At 34.1% G+C, this 14,872-nt stretch overlaps 1 long non-coding RNA gene across 1 annotated transcript in view; it reads left to right on the forward strand.

Annotated features, from left to right (window-relative positions):
• The window catches only part of LOC105541096, a 76,362-nt gene extending 62,720 nt beyond the window's left edge, over positions 1–13,642 (forward strand). Inside the window, exons 3-4 of the long non-coding RNA XR_001006297.1 lie at positions 8,049–8,178; positions 12,496–13,642. This is a non-coding gene — a long non-coding RNA (uncharacterized LOC105541096). The remainder of the gene's footprint in view (positions 1–8,048; positions 8,179–12,495) is intronic.
• Positions 13,643–14,872: the final 1,230 nt, after the last annotated feature.

A 14,872-nucleotide genomic window follows, 5' to 3' on the forward strand; every position in this document is an offset into this window, starting at 1 on the left:
ATCTTCTAATGGCTTATCTCAAGACAGCTAAATCTAGCAAGATTTTAATTTAATGTAAATGTGTTTTTGAGTATCTTCTCTAAACAAGGCGGTAGAAACTAGTAGGGTTCTAGAGTCAGATACTTAAACTTAAATACTAGCTCTTTCTCTTACCAAGAGAACTGTGGCAAAATATTTAATCTCTTTTTATTGGTAACATGACACAATAATAGTACCAAAACTGTTAGATTTTTGCAAAAATTAAATGACATAATATGTACAAAATGTTCAGCACATTGCCTCATGAATATTAATTACCTCATAATTGTTAGCTAGTATAGATTTTATTATCATTACAGTATGGTGCATCATTGTGTTAGGCAAGGGAAATATATATAAAGTGAATAGTAAAGTTTCTCTGCATTGAAGGAAATAACAAAAATGGTGCTTTACTGAAATATTTCCTCTTCTAGAATATGCCCTTATGTTTAATTTCCCTTGAGATTTATCAGAAACCAGGGAAGAGTTAAAATTCTTGTTTAATGTGATAAATATGGTTATTTTAATAATTGAATAATTTCTGCTGGATTTTTTCCAACATTTTAGGAAGAATTAACTAGGGCAAGTTTTATTTTTTTAATGAAAACATCATATCTGTCTTACGAAAATGTTCAGTTTCATTCTGTATATTCTGTTCTTTTGAGAGCAGATTTCCAGGTACAACACTTCATTGTTATTAATAAACGGGCCATACATAAATTATGCATTAAGAAAAAATAACAGACAAAAGCACTGGCATCTCTTTTGCTAGTCAGAGGAAATAGTTTTAGTGTCTGACATAGAAGACAAGACAGTCAGTGTAATTTCATAGAATTACAAGCAGCCAAATTCACACCCAACTTATCTTTCAAACTCTTTTTTTGTTCTCCACATAGAAAAATCACACAAAATGAGAAAAAACCATGCAGTGACAATCATTTTGCTTTGGAGAAAAATCCTCATTCATTAACCTCTTCTGAAGACTTTTTTTTTCACAGTCTTGGGTTTTCAGTCATTGAACTTCTTTGGTGACATGGGGACAAACCCAAAATACTGAAAACTGCAAAAGTTGGTGTCTCAGTCCATTTGGGCAGGCTGCAATAACAAAATACCACAGAATAGGTAACTTATAAAATACAAAATTTTATTTCTCAGAGTTCTGGAGGCTGGGAAGTTCAAGATCAATACACTGGCACATTCATTGTCTGGTGAGGGTCCAGACTCTACTTCCTAGATGAAATCTTGAATGCTGTGTGTGTCCTCTGAAAGGGGAAAACATTGTCCTCACATGGCAGAAGGTAAAAGGACAAACGGGAAGAACTCCTCGCAAGATCATTTAAAAAGGCACTGACTTAATGACTTAATCATGACTTAACCATCCTCTGAAGGTCCTACCCCTTAATACTGTTACATTGGCAGTTAAGTTACAACACCTGAATTTTGGACGGAACACATTCAGCCACAACAGCAAGAACTAAAAAACTTCAATGAAAGTGAGCATTTTTGAATGTTGACAAACACATAACATGGATGTTATGAAACATGGCAAATATTGATGTGTTTCATGAATATGTGGATGCCTTTTAAGGGAAATGGCACAATGAGATGGATGAAATATAGATCTACTGATACACTTATATTTACTTTTAACTTCAAGGAGTAAAAGGGGGTTATCGAAGAAGTTGAGGAGAGAAATAAAATCAAATAGCTGCATTCTCAGTTGGTGAAAATTGAACAATTCCTTTTTAGTATGTATCACAATCTTAAATTGTCTTTCCTCCTCTCATTTCCTTCTTTTTTTTTTTTTTTTTTTTGACCCATTAGAATGTCAGATCCAAGATTACAGGGCATTTGTATGCTTTGTCTATCACCTAACCCATTTCCTAAAGTTGTATAAGGACATTGTGGGTACTTAATAAAAATTGCTCAACAAATGAATGAGGAGTAGATTTGGATGTTTTCTGAAACATCTGTCCGAGATGAAATTAACTTATGTCGTTAATTTTGGTGTCATCATTCATGTCTTTTTATTCCCAATTAAACCATGTTTTTTTTGTCTTGATTGTTTAGATGCCCAAATAAGATACAATAAAAAATTCTCTTAAGTTTACATTCCGAGTTCTTTTTTTTTAAAAAAAGGTTAACTTTTTAAAATGGTGAATTTCCAGACAACTCGAAATACAAATAGGTCTATATGAAGGAAGGAAGAGAGACTAGAGAGATTCTTAGTTGTTTCCAAATTAATAGTGGTATGAACATCTTGAATGAGTTGACATTAGAAGTATCTTCACTTATTTCTCAATTTTTTTCCCTGTGTGGTAAATATAAATTCTAAGCACTTTTGACTAGATTTGTTAACTGATCATAATTTCATTTCATTGTCAGATGATCGAATTCACAGTTATAGAAAGATATCCTTGATAGTTGTGAAGAACATTTAGCTTCCTTTATCTCTTGTGAGGATGTTTTAATTTTTAATTGCCTATTCTTGTCTTTCTCAATAGTGCCTAAATGTGACATATAATATTCTAATAAGACCAATATATACAATTCCAAACATACTTTATTTCAAATATAAACACCTAATATGGTAATACAATGATTTTATTTCAACATACGTTATTTTGAAAATATTTGTAAAGTTTCTGATTTTGCTATTGTAATTGCAAATGCAAATGTGAAATACGAGTACACACTAGAGAATAAAAAACATTATAATATTTATTATATTTAAAGGATAATTATAATTTTCATATTTAAAAACCATGCTATATAGTTGAATTTGCTTGCTAATGGAATCACAGATGCTATAAGCTTTGTTTGCAGATTTCTAACTTCATGGCAGACGTGTAGAAAACCGGGGCTTATAAAGCTTGGTAAACATTTATATTGATCACTCGTATTGACTTGTCTTCCTTCTGGATCATGAGAAAGTAAAAGTAACCCAAACTAAAAGTACAAAGAAAAAAAATGGAACTAGGAAACTCTACAGATGTTAACTTCCTCTGAATTTAAGCATACAATTTGCCCATACAGGTTCCATTAAAGTTAATGGGAGTCGTGTGACTAATTCTCTCTGTAGGGTACTAAAAATGTACCCTGCAGTATTAAAAAGTCTGAACCTAATTTTTACTTTCTCTTAACCTTGATTATGTTACACTAAAGATAGGTACTTTCATTATCACATACATATATAGTAAATTTTATATAAAGATCTGAAAATAATCTATTTGGGGAAGAGACTGCATTTATATGGATCAGAGTAGAATTTTAATTAGTGTTGCAAATATCAGTACTGCTTTCATTATAATGATAAAACAAGCATGAGTATCTGTAATTTACCCTCTAGCTATACAAATGAGAACTTAAACCTCAATGAATTCAATAAATGAAACACTTTCAGGACACTTACTTAAAATCAGGTCTACTTTTTAATCAGTCATGTTTTAAGTGAATGCTTATTAATAGATCATTAATAAAACATGCTTATGAAATGAGATTTCAAGAAAGAGGTGAGATGAATGAAATACAAAGAAAGTAAAAAACCTGATGGAATATTTAATTTTGTTTTAAACAGTTTGCTTTATAGTGAGTTACATTCGAAGTATTATTTCAGGCTAAAAAATGAATTCAAAATCTTTTTTTTAGCTCTATATGAAGATAAAACACTACAGATGATATTGCCTGTGAATTCATGACCCTTTTATACTGCCCAAGTTCCCTCTGCTTTTGACATTCAAACTGAAATATTAATCTCATTTTTTCCTTTAAATAATTTCTGCCTGGCTTCTATCACTACCTGGGGGGATGAAGTTATAAGATTTTATTCTTAAAGAATGCAAAAAGCAAAGAACAACTATATACATGAATAAATACTCCACCATTAATTTTCACTGAAATCAGCAGCTGTGCTGCAAAAAAGGGACCTGCACAAAATATTTCCTAAGCACAAAGAACACTGGGAAAAGCAGGCGATATTGCAGAACAATAAATAAAACAGAGCACTCTCCAAGGGTCTGGGGTTTGGTTTGAATAGCATTCCAGAAGGCGGAATTCCTGCCCAACACCAACATAAACTGCAATTAAAACTGAACTTTATATGTCGCACATATATCTTCTTCTCTGGATTTGTAAGAGTCTCTATGTCTAAATTACAATAGCATCCTTTGAATGTGGGTGGGGCTGGAAAGAAAAGTTACTATTACTAACAAGTCACAGTTTTCAATATATTGAACCTGATGTCAGACTCCTAGCTATTGAACTTCAGATTCTTAGAGTACTTCCAGCTCATGATCCCATTACTTAGAATTTACTTTGAAGCTTGTAACATTTCCGGTTCATGCTGCCGCTTGCTTTCCTGATCTGTAGGCTCACTGCTGAAGGCTGTAAGCATGCAACTACAATGGGCTTTATGGACCCATTGGACCCAGCTTTCGGGATGATTTGTGACATCGATCTCAAAGCAGCAGAGGAAGAAGATGCTTCAGCTCTTGTTACTTATAAGTTACACTTACATGAAAACGAAACCTTAAGTGGGGCTTCTAAGAAATATGTCTAGTAGTCTGGGCTATGCCAATAACTAGCCAAGCCACATAGCTCTCACAGGTTTAGCACAATTCCATTCTGAATTGTTCTGATTCTTGAGCTGACTCTGTAGGGCACTTTCCATCCCTTTTAAAGAAATAAGGTGTACCTTGGATTAAAAATAATTTTCCTATACAAATGTCTTTCCTTTTTATTCTTGCATCTTGAAATTAATGAAAATTGTATTTAGGATTTTGCAACGTCTTTTGAGATAACTAGAAGCACTGCAGGATGCTAGAATTATTTGTCACTATTAAAAAAAAAACAGTTATTGATGTACTTTGTGCCTTTCTAAGAACAATGTGATGAGAGTTGAAAAGAATGCAGCTCAAGCTGAATTAAGTACAATGTACCAAGAATATGCAGTGACCTACGGTGACATACCCACATAGTGTGTGTTGATGTTTAACAAAAGGACCAATCCCTTCGCACTAAGAGACTGTCTCTACTGCAGATTTAGGTCTGATACTCTTCTCCCATCATTTGAATTCCGTGACTCCACTGCTAGTCCTCATTTTAATGTGCTTCCATGGGGGCCTCCTTTGCTCCGTGATTGTTTGGTCCTACTTTTGTATCAGGTTGCAAAAGTGTTCTTCTCTGTCTCCCACTGCACCCAAAGTATACTAAAATTATCTCTTTATTTGTGTCTCTTTTCCTAAAATGTAAGTACCCTAAGGGTAGGGACCATGCTTCACTGTTTGGCACAACTGGTGCTCAAACTTTGCTTATTGAGTGGAATAGGAAGAAAGGAATACACACTTTCAGAAAGTTCTCAGTCTTCCGATTTATAATTGCTGCACATTGACTTTTTAAATAGAGATCTAATTTGCATTACAAAGCCTCTGTCAAAGATATTTCTTTCATTTTAGCTATTTCTACCCAAATTTGCTATTTTACAATTTTGTACTGTGCTTAAAGGTGAGGTTCTTTATATACCCCCATTACATGAAAATGTGCTTTCCTAGAGCCTTCTGGAAAGTATGTCCTACAAGATGCCTGATGCTGGTGGTCATTTCTGGATTCCCTCTACCCTTAGTGAATGTTCCAAGTATGTTACAGGAGTGGAAGCCAGGACTCTGGCACAAAGAGCTGCCTTTACTGACTTCCCTGTGGCAGGGACTGCTAGGTCTGTATTACCCTGCGTTATGTGATGATTCAGTTCACCCCAATTTGCCCTTTGGGAACTGCTGTGAAAATTTCTTTTGTACAGTAAATCATGACAGCATTTGGCCTTCATTTGGGGGTGAATGCATGGTTTATATATTGAAGCCATTTCTTTTTTTCCCTTCAGAAATACCATGTGGCATCAATTTGTAAGCACAAATCAAATGGCAGTTTGGGATCCTCCAGACGATCCAGAATATTCTGTATTAAGTTTTTAAAGGTTATCACAGCAATGAAAACCTAAACCTAACATTGAAAAAATTGAGACTCCTTGAATCCTCAAGAATACATCCTTATACCCACAGAGATACTCAACATTAGTTAAAGAAAATCTACTTTGAAACATTTAAAAATGCTGGGGCATTATTGGTACAGTTCTAGAATTTATATACTATTTAGAAATATGTATATTATATATGTATATATGTGCATTCTATATTTTTTAATCCCAATTTTTTTTTAGAAACAAGGTCTCACTCTGTCACTCAGACTAGAGTGCAGTGGTGCAATCATGGCTTACTGCAGCCTCAAACTCCTGGGCTCAAGTGATCCTCCCACCTTGGCCTCTCAAGTAGCGGGGACTACCGGTGCATGCCACCACAGCCAGCTAATTTATTTATTTAATAGATTTGTTTGAGATGGAGGATCACACTATGTTTCCCAGTCTTGTCTTGAACTTCTAGGCTCAAGCGATCCTCCTTCCTCAGCCTACTGAGTTGCTAGGATTACTGGTGTGAGCCACCACATCCAGCTATATCTTTATCTTTCTATACCTGCATCAATATCATCTATCTATATCTATAAATATCTATATCTATATCTATATCTATATCTATATCTATATCTATATCTATATCTATAGAGCTAAAATCTGATTTTTGCACCTAGCCAGCAGAATTTTATATTAGTTATCTTTAGCCACAGGTGAGATTAGGCTATAGAAAAAAAAATCCGTGACAATTTTGTAGCTTCCACTTTCAGATATGCCATATATGGTCAAATACAGTAATTCCCTGAGTAACTGTTTGCTTCTCAGCCTTCAGCCTCCCAAGGAATATCCCAGGCTCAGCACTATGGGTTTCCAAATTTACCCATTCAGCCATACTTGTGGCTTTTGTGGTTGGTCTGTGGCCTGAAGCTTAACTTGCCCAGTAGTTCTATTTCCCAAAATAGGCTCAGGAAGTTTGTGACCATGTTTGGTTTGTTTCAGAGGGTTTCTATATATTTAATGAGGTTGTGAACATATACTAAGATTTGTGTATGGTTCACCAAATAAAACATATCTTCAACCCTCTTTTCACTTCAGTGCGTGGTTTGGAGTGGGCTGTTTAACAAGCACATGTGTTTATCATATGACTTTATTTGGGGACAAACATCACTCCTTGCATTTGGGATACAGTTTCTGAGTAACTGAACACTCAATTTCATCCCTCCCTATTCAAGAACAAATGTTAAGCCGGGTAACTCTTTTCCCTTATTTTTGGCAGTTTTCTCTGAATGCTAAGGTGTCTTCATTCATCCAAATGTTCCCTTTATCATAGGAGGATAAGAAAATGGCCTGTACCCTAGAGACCTTTTTCACCCAGAAAGGCATTTAACTGGTGTCTTTCTGTGTTCTGGGTGGGGGGGGGGTAGGGAGCCTCTTATCAGTTATATGCATTTATGAGAACAATGCATTCCACTGGTTTGTGCACCAGAAGAGGATCCCGGAGACCTTCATCTTCTGTTGCTCAGCCTTGCTGAGACATTAGGCAAATTATTTAGCTCTTAGGTCACTGACTTCTTTTGTTTTTCTATAAAATATCTTCTCCTAGCACAACAAAAGGGCATTATGACTAATACTGATAATAGCTATACAATTTATTTTTCTTTTTTAAGTCTCTATCATACCACATAGAGCAACAGTGGTGGTCTTTTACTAAATGAACCTTGGTGAGTAGCTAAATGACTCACACAATACCTTCCAGTTACTGTATAATGTAATAAACCACATTCTATAAATAAGCCAGATATAATAGATAAAATGTATTTCATTTGATGATTCAGATCCAATTCAATAAAGCAGAATATTCCATAGGGTTTATTTTCTCTAATTACAGTAGATAAAATTGATTTTCCTATATTTTCCCTCATGTTTCCCTCCTCCACTCAGTGTTTGCTATAGTTGCTGATTGTGAGAGAAAACTAGAAATAGAATTTGCCAAACTTCACGGTGCTTCATTTGAAAAGTAATGTAGAGCTGATAGTTTGTATGAAATTCTGATGTGGACTTTTTTTCTTAGAACTTTACAAGGAAAGGGGAAATGTCTGAAATGGAGATTGCACAATCTTGTCTTGAAGCAGAAGACTCAGCTAGAGCACATCTGGAAACGCCTGGCGTTCCTCAATATAATTCAAATGGTGTTTTAAAAGGTAGTATGGTCCTTTCTACTTCCCGTTGGTCTGGGTCAAGGATTCGGTCAGTGCAGTCAATGCACTGATGGGGAGGAGCCCAGGATATGGCTAGTACTGCGACTGTGTTGGTAACCTGCATGGGGCTGAGCAAATCAGGGAGTACACTGAAGATAAGGAGAGTCAGGTACCATTCTTGCAACGTTTATGTAAAGGTTTACACTGTTTCAAAATGAAAAGTAAAATAAAATTTTTAAAACGCTGACATGGTTTAGAATAACAATTTTACCAGAAGAATATCTTATGTTGCATTTAGCCCATGTAGAACATATATATGTATGTGTGTGTATATATATACACATATATAATGTTATATATTTCTTTATGTTTTTTGTTGTGCACATACATTTATAGATATATTCTTATTGATCTAGTTTCTCTAAGATTCTGACATATTTCAGAACAAAGGAAGAAATCTTACCAGTCAGTTCAGTAAGATAATTGGGAAGGGAGACTTTTTAATACGTGAAAAATTTATTTTGATCCATAGAAGATGTTAATATTTTTTTCTTAGTTTTTGTCTTTCTGATTAAAGGCTTAATGCAACCCTGTATTTCTCTTTTAAATGATCAAAAGCAGAATTTGCAAGCTTTTTGGAATATGTATTTTAGTTCAAATTCCCCCACCCCAAATTAATTTCATCTATGTACGCAGAAAGTATAATTTATAGTAAAGTGCTAAATCTAACCTGATTTCCCTGCTTAAAATTAGGTTTAAAATAAATTAAGCAGTACCTAATGTGTTTCCTAACAAGGCTCAGGGTACACAATGTTCTTTGGTTGGCCACAAAACACAAGGTCCTTAAGCTGAGATGACAGATTCTTCAAGCAGACATATCCTGTACAAGGTGCCTTAAAAGTGAAGGCATTGCTACCATTGGCTTACAGGCTTTATTTTGAAAAGGAGAATTCTGAAGGAAGGATGTTTGTTTTCTTCCTTTTTAAAAAATAAAATGATTTATAAAAACCGCAGGTTTTTCTTTTTTGCTAGATGTAAAATCCAAGCTGCAACACTGAACAAAAGCTTGCCAGTCAGCAAAGATGCTACCGCTCTGCACAACAGATAAAACCCAGATATATAGGGAAGTCAAAAGTATCTTTAAGCTACAGTGTTTAAGAGGCTGTTTGTCTCTGATGTAAAATTAAGAAAATGGTAAAAGCAGCATTAGCATGAGGTGTTCATTCCAAAATTGTCGCCGGAGTGTGTGTGGCATTGTGGGCAAAAACAACTCTTCAAGCAAAAACAGTTCCAGCAAACTTCCTCCTTCCCTTCAAACCTCATCTTCAATTACAGTGTGGTTCTTACCAAGTAAAGGGCTGTTGTCTCCTCTTCAGACCTGTGCTGCTTCTGAGCACTAGCCCTGTAGACCATCAAGGCCTAAAAATAGTTGCTGGCTTCAATGAGACATGAAGCGGACAGAAATGGCATTAAGCTAATGGGCAACAAACTCTATGAAACCTACTCAGGAAATCATATTTTTAAGCTGAACACCAAGTGGATTATTTAGCTTGAATGTAAGGCTAGCTTATTTTTGTATTTATATTTCAAATAAAACATAGGAGTGTGTTAAAGAAGAATCTCTTTATTTCCCTTGTTATATATTTATTTAATCCTTTTAAAAGTTTTGTTAACAAAATCTTTGGATTCAGTGTTGTTTATTTGAAAAGATTGTTATCCACACGTTGTGAATAAGAAAGTGGGGCTTAAAAAGGTGAAATGACATGTCCTTAGTTAGAACATAGACAACTTGATTCTAATCTATCAGGAAAGATGACGATATTTATAATTAACCAGAACACAAGGTGCTAAGTTCAACACTCATATTTTGAAAAACATAAGAAGTAAAATCCTTTATTTAAAGAATCAAAGGGTTATCAGAAGAGAAGTTATTGGTGGATGGTCACAGAGCTAATAGCCATAATTATAAATGACCTGCTGGAAGATGGAAAAAAACATAACACAAATCTTACCATTTCCTCTGGTAGTTGGTTCATAACAAAACTCTTAGGTCTTGATTGTTCACTTGGGAGTGTTGCTATTATTACTCAACTTATTTTAAAAAATGGAAAAGTTAGTTGTGGTGGCTGTTGTTGTCTGGAAGAAATAGACTATATTCAAAATAAAAATCGCCTGAACATGTCAACATGATTGCCTAATTTTTCAAATGTTGATTCCTAATACACAGATTGTAAGGATTCAGTTCACTGGATGAGATGTTGTTTTTAGAAATGATCTGCCTTCTCTATTCATTCACATTCAATTCAAGAAGTAGGAAATTATTCTGGAATCTTTTTTCTCATTATGGTCTTGATGTGAAATTCATTTCGTGGTTGCTGAGCATCTTGAAAATACAGTGGATGGTTGCAACTACATATTCCTCTCTGGTGATTTTACTACAATCGCTCAAATAACAAATGATAAAATGTTTTAGATGGTATATTATTTATTTTACTTGTCTTAATGTTGAATTTACTTAGTGTTTTCAGCAGGAATTCCATTTCAGAATATAAAATAGCATTCTAAAATTCTATAAAATACAGATAATTTAGAAACATGAGTAATAAAATACATAAATATGGTTCAAACATATAATCAAAATAAAATATATGATTTTTATAATATCTTTCTGCTCTAGTTAATCTTTCTGCCCCCATTAATTACTGTAACATACCCTGAGGTAGGTAGAAATAAATTAACTATGTTTAAGCTGTAATGAATTTTTGGCCAGTGCCCAGTAGAAAATAATATTGAACACAAGACAGAATTGTGGCTTCCAGATTTCCATTATAAGGTCTTACATGCTGGGAGAAAACTATAATTTATTATCACAATAACATTTCTAAATCAAGTCAATTTCAAAGAGAAGTTGATTTATTCTGATTTAGGCAGCATTTCCTCCAAATGTGGAAAAGGTTTTTAAGTTACTTTACCTGGAAAGACATTTTTATCAGATGGCAACAATTTTTCTCATACTTTCTACAGCTTTTTACATCCATGTTGTGATTCTTCTTAAACAGAATCTAGAAGATATGCAGTACTAATGCTTTAGGATATCATCTCCATTTTTATTGATATAAGTACATCTCCAGAGTAATTTATTTTAGGCCTTTCTAAGATGACTTTAGGTGTAGAGTTTGGGGACAGGATGAATTAGCTACGGTAGATAAGCTTGATCCTAAAAATGTAGGTTCTGAAATATATTGCACTAGTTTTCAAACAATTAAGCAATTCAGTACGTAGTCCTAGATAGATAAATATATTTTCCAACTCATGGCAAACTAATTGCTCTGTATAAAGAAAATGTAACTCAGTATTAGCAGTTACTTGATAATGCATTTACTTATAGTCCTGCAGAAAAGAAGATGCTGGCTGGCTGGCTGACAATATTAAGTTGGAACACCCTGGTGTATCCAAATCCTCCTGGGAGTGTCTCTAGGGGCAGGTTGCAGAGCTCCAACCTTCTCCCTGGCCCGTGCAACAGAAGCAGATTTAAGGATGGCCCCAGACTGAGAGAGATGGAGACAGAGATAAAGAGCAAGAGCCAGAGTGGGAGAGAGTGTGTGAGAACACCCTTAGAAGACCGAATTAGCATTAAAAAATTACAATGATTTTCTGGATTAAATGTAAAGGCAAGAATATAAGTTTGAAAAATGAACCTTGAAAGATTGTAGAAAATTAGTACACAAGAACATCAGGTAAAAGGAATTAGAGGATTTTTGTTAGCAGCAAACTCAGTAAATTAACAATAAAATGAGGGAGTCCAATTGCTCACTTTATTTTTGTTGTTGTTAATGTAATACTAATAGGAACAGAGTTTCTAGAGAAAAGAAGATGATATCCTGGGGAAAAACAGTTGGTGCATCATTTTCAGTCCGTGTCAGCATACATTTAGAGCACAGAGTATGTAGGGAGAGACCACTAGCGTAAGTGGGAGTTCTGGAATCAATATTCTGTTAGCTAAAAAAGGTGAAACTGTTTTGTCTAAAAAAGTGAATGAAGCCTGAGAATGTAATAACTCTCTTCAAATATATGAAAAATTATTTCTAGAAAAGAGACTAAGCACATTCCCTGTTGTGCCTTAAGGAAGCAATTAGAACAATAAGCAAGGGCTGTAGAGAGGTATATTTCGCTACCATAAGGACAGTTTTTTTCCCCCCCCAGTCACTATTGCTATTCATCAAGGGACTAGTTTGTCTCAAAGGAGAATATGAGTTTTGCATTACTAGAAATATTCAATATAACCTTTACAATTTTTCTTTTCTTTTTATTTTAAAATAGAATCCATTTCTAAGAAGATGTGGTTCAAACATACAGAGCTACGTAATATGACTAAAATAGGACCTAACAGTAGTGTTCTCCAGCATTGCTCTGAGTTTCCTTTTCTGGATGTAACAACATCACTGAGAAAGGAAGAAAAAGCAAAAATGTGCTCTCAGGGAGATTCCAGCACAATGGAGAGCCCCAAATGGAAGTCCATGCCTTGGTTACAGGGCATACAGTTTAATAAATAAAACGATGCTCATCTGGGATGCTGCACCAATTATCATATACTAAATAAGGTTACTTATTTCACTCTCCATGTAGAAACATCTATCATAAGCAGGTACCACAGAAGGTCTCACCAATATCATTATTGGCTGTATTGAATTTTTGTTTTAGTTCTATCTTATAAGGTCTGTAGTCTTACTTTCAGTGAGGAAGTGTTTTCTCAGGTTCTCAAGAAAGTAACAAAATGCCAGCATTGCCAAGGTCACCACTGTGACTGAATTATCTTACTGTCTGATTATTCCATCTTCCTCTGCAACATGTTAGCCTGATGACTACGTTCTAATTATTTAAAGCATTATGTAAATCAAAGCAGTGAATGTAATTTCTAGTCTTACTAGATATCATGTACATTGGGTCGAATAACTCTAGAAATGTCGTCATAATCGTGTCATGCCTAATGATGACCTACTCAGCCCCTGCAAACATCATTCAATTACTCATTTCAGCATTGATTTTTCTCATGCTTCTCTTCATGGCATTTAAACAGCTCTCACATCTCCGCTTTTACTGAGGTGTAAGGTTGTATAATGACAGAGATGCCTTGCTTCCAGATTCATAATGTTATACTCTGTTTCAAATCCTTGTGGAGACAAATTGGAGAATCAATACATAAATAATGACACACTTATTTTTAATTGAAGTCACTGCTTTCACAGAAAAGGTATATTAAAATTATTTTTGCTAAAAAATTTTTAAATGCCTAAGTACAATAAAAAGACTGCCAATCCTCGGGATCAAGAATATAATTTGCCCCAAATAACTTTTCTATAAAAGTAGAATTCTTAATGAAAAATAGATTAATACATGTAATTTCAAGATCTAACCTTAAAAATGGAAATAATGTGTCCATTTTTAAAAAAAATCTTATTTACATACACTGTGTTTATTAGAGTTGTTTTAGAATAAAAATTCTTTTCAATTGAGATCAAATTCATTTATTCACAACAATTGCAATATTTTTTTCAGCTAAATGTTATGCTATACTCTTCCAAAATCTATTTTCCCTTCACTGAAGTAGAGGCAAATGTTCCTTTTTTTTTTTTTTCTTGAAATTGATAGTCCAATTTTATCCTGTCTCTCTTTGGCACACCCTCATTTTGCCTGAGACAAGTTCCTTAAAAAAATTTCTACTCAGTATTAAAGAAACTTCCAGAAATGGCATCTAGAATATTACACTGGCCCATTTAACTTCACCTTCACTAATTGTAATACATTATACAAAGAGCACTGTGGAAAAAGGTGGAACATTTAACTCACTGGATTTGGTTTCACAAACTGTAATAATACTTTTAAAAACATTGGAACATTTATTTCATCTCCTTTGCAACATATTTTTCTTCCTTTTAAACTAGGCTTTCTAAATTCTCATTTTTAATGTCTCAGCTGAAAGAGCTTTCATAAGCCTTTAAAAGACACTATGATTTGAATTATTCTTGCCCAGAAAATTATTTCTGATGTTTAACTTACATTCTCCTTTATTCAATTTTACCTTCAAACTATCTTAGAAAATTAATTTTTCTTCCAATTTTCCCGTTAAATCATTGTAGGTAATCTCAATATTTTATCTTTCCAAGCACACATAGTACTATTTAAATTTCCAGAAAATCTGAAGATAACTAAGATTTCCTTTAACTTTTCATGTTTGATGAAATGATGCAGATATTCTCATGTAAGTATTGAATCCTAATCTCATAAAAAAGTAAGAAACATCCCAAAGGAACTTTAAATTGTTGTACTTTTTCCTGTTTATATAATATTTTCGTTTGGTTTCCAAAACTCATCTCAAACACACTCCTATCAACACACTCCAATCAAAAATTCATTTCAAACACACTCAATCAACAAAATGGAGCTGTTGATTTTCATCTCTAAGCTTGATGCCAAGACAGAAACCTGGACATTTTCCTTCAAGTTTCCTTTTTCCTCAGCCACATCACACATTTAATCTAACATTAATCCTGGTGTTTGTAACTCCAAAATGTAATCTGAATTCATCCACATATTTTTATCTCTACTGCCACCACCCTTTTATTTTATCTCTACTGCCACCATTATTTCTTGCCTGAGCTTTCATAATTGTCTTTTATCAGGTCGCTCTGCTTCCATT

This window comes from Mandrillus leucophaeus, unplaced genomic scaffold (genome assembly GCF_000951045.1).
Source record: "Mandrillus leucophaeus isolate KB7577 unplaced genomic scaffold, Mleu.le_1.0 Scaffold233, whole genome shotgun sequence".
NCBI classification, from domain to species: domain Eukaryota; kingdom Metazoa; phylum Chordata; class Mammalia; order Primates; family Cercopithecidae; genus Mandrillus; species Mandrillus leucophaeus.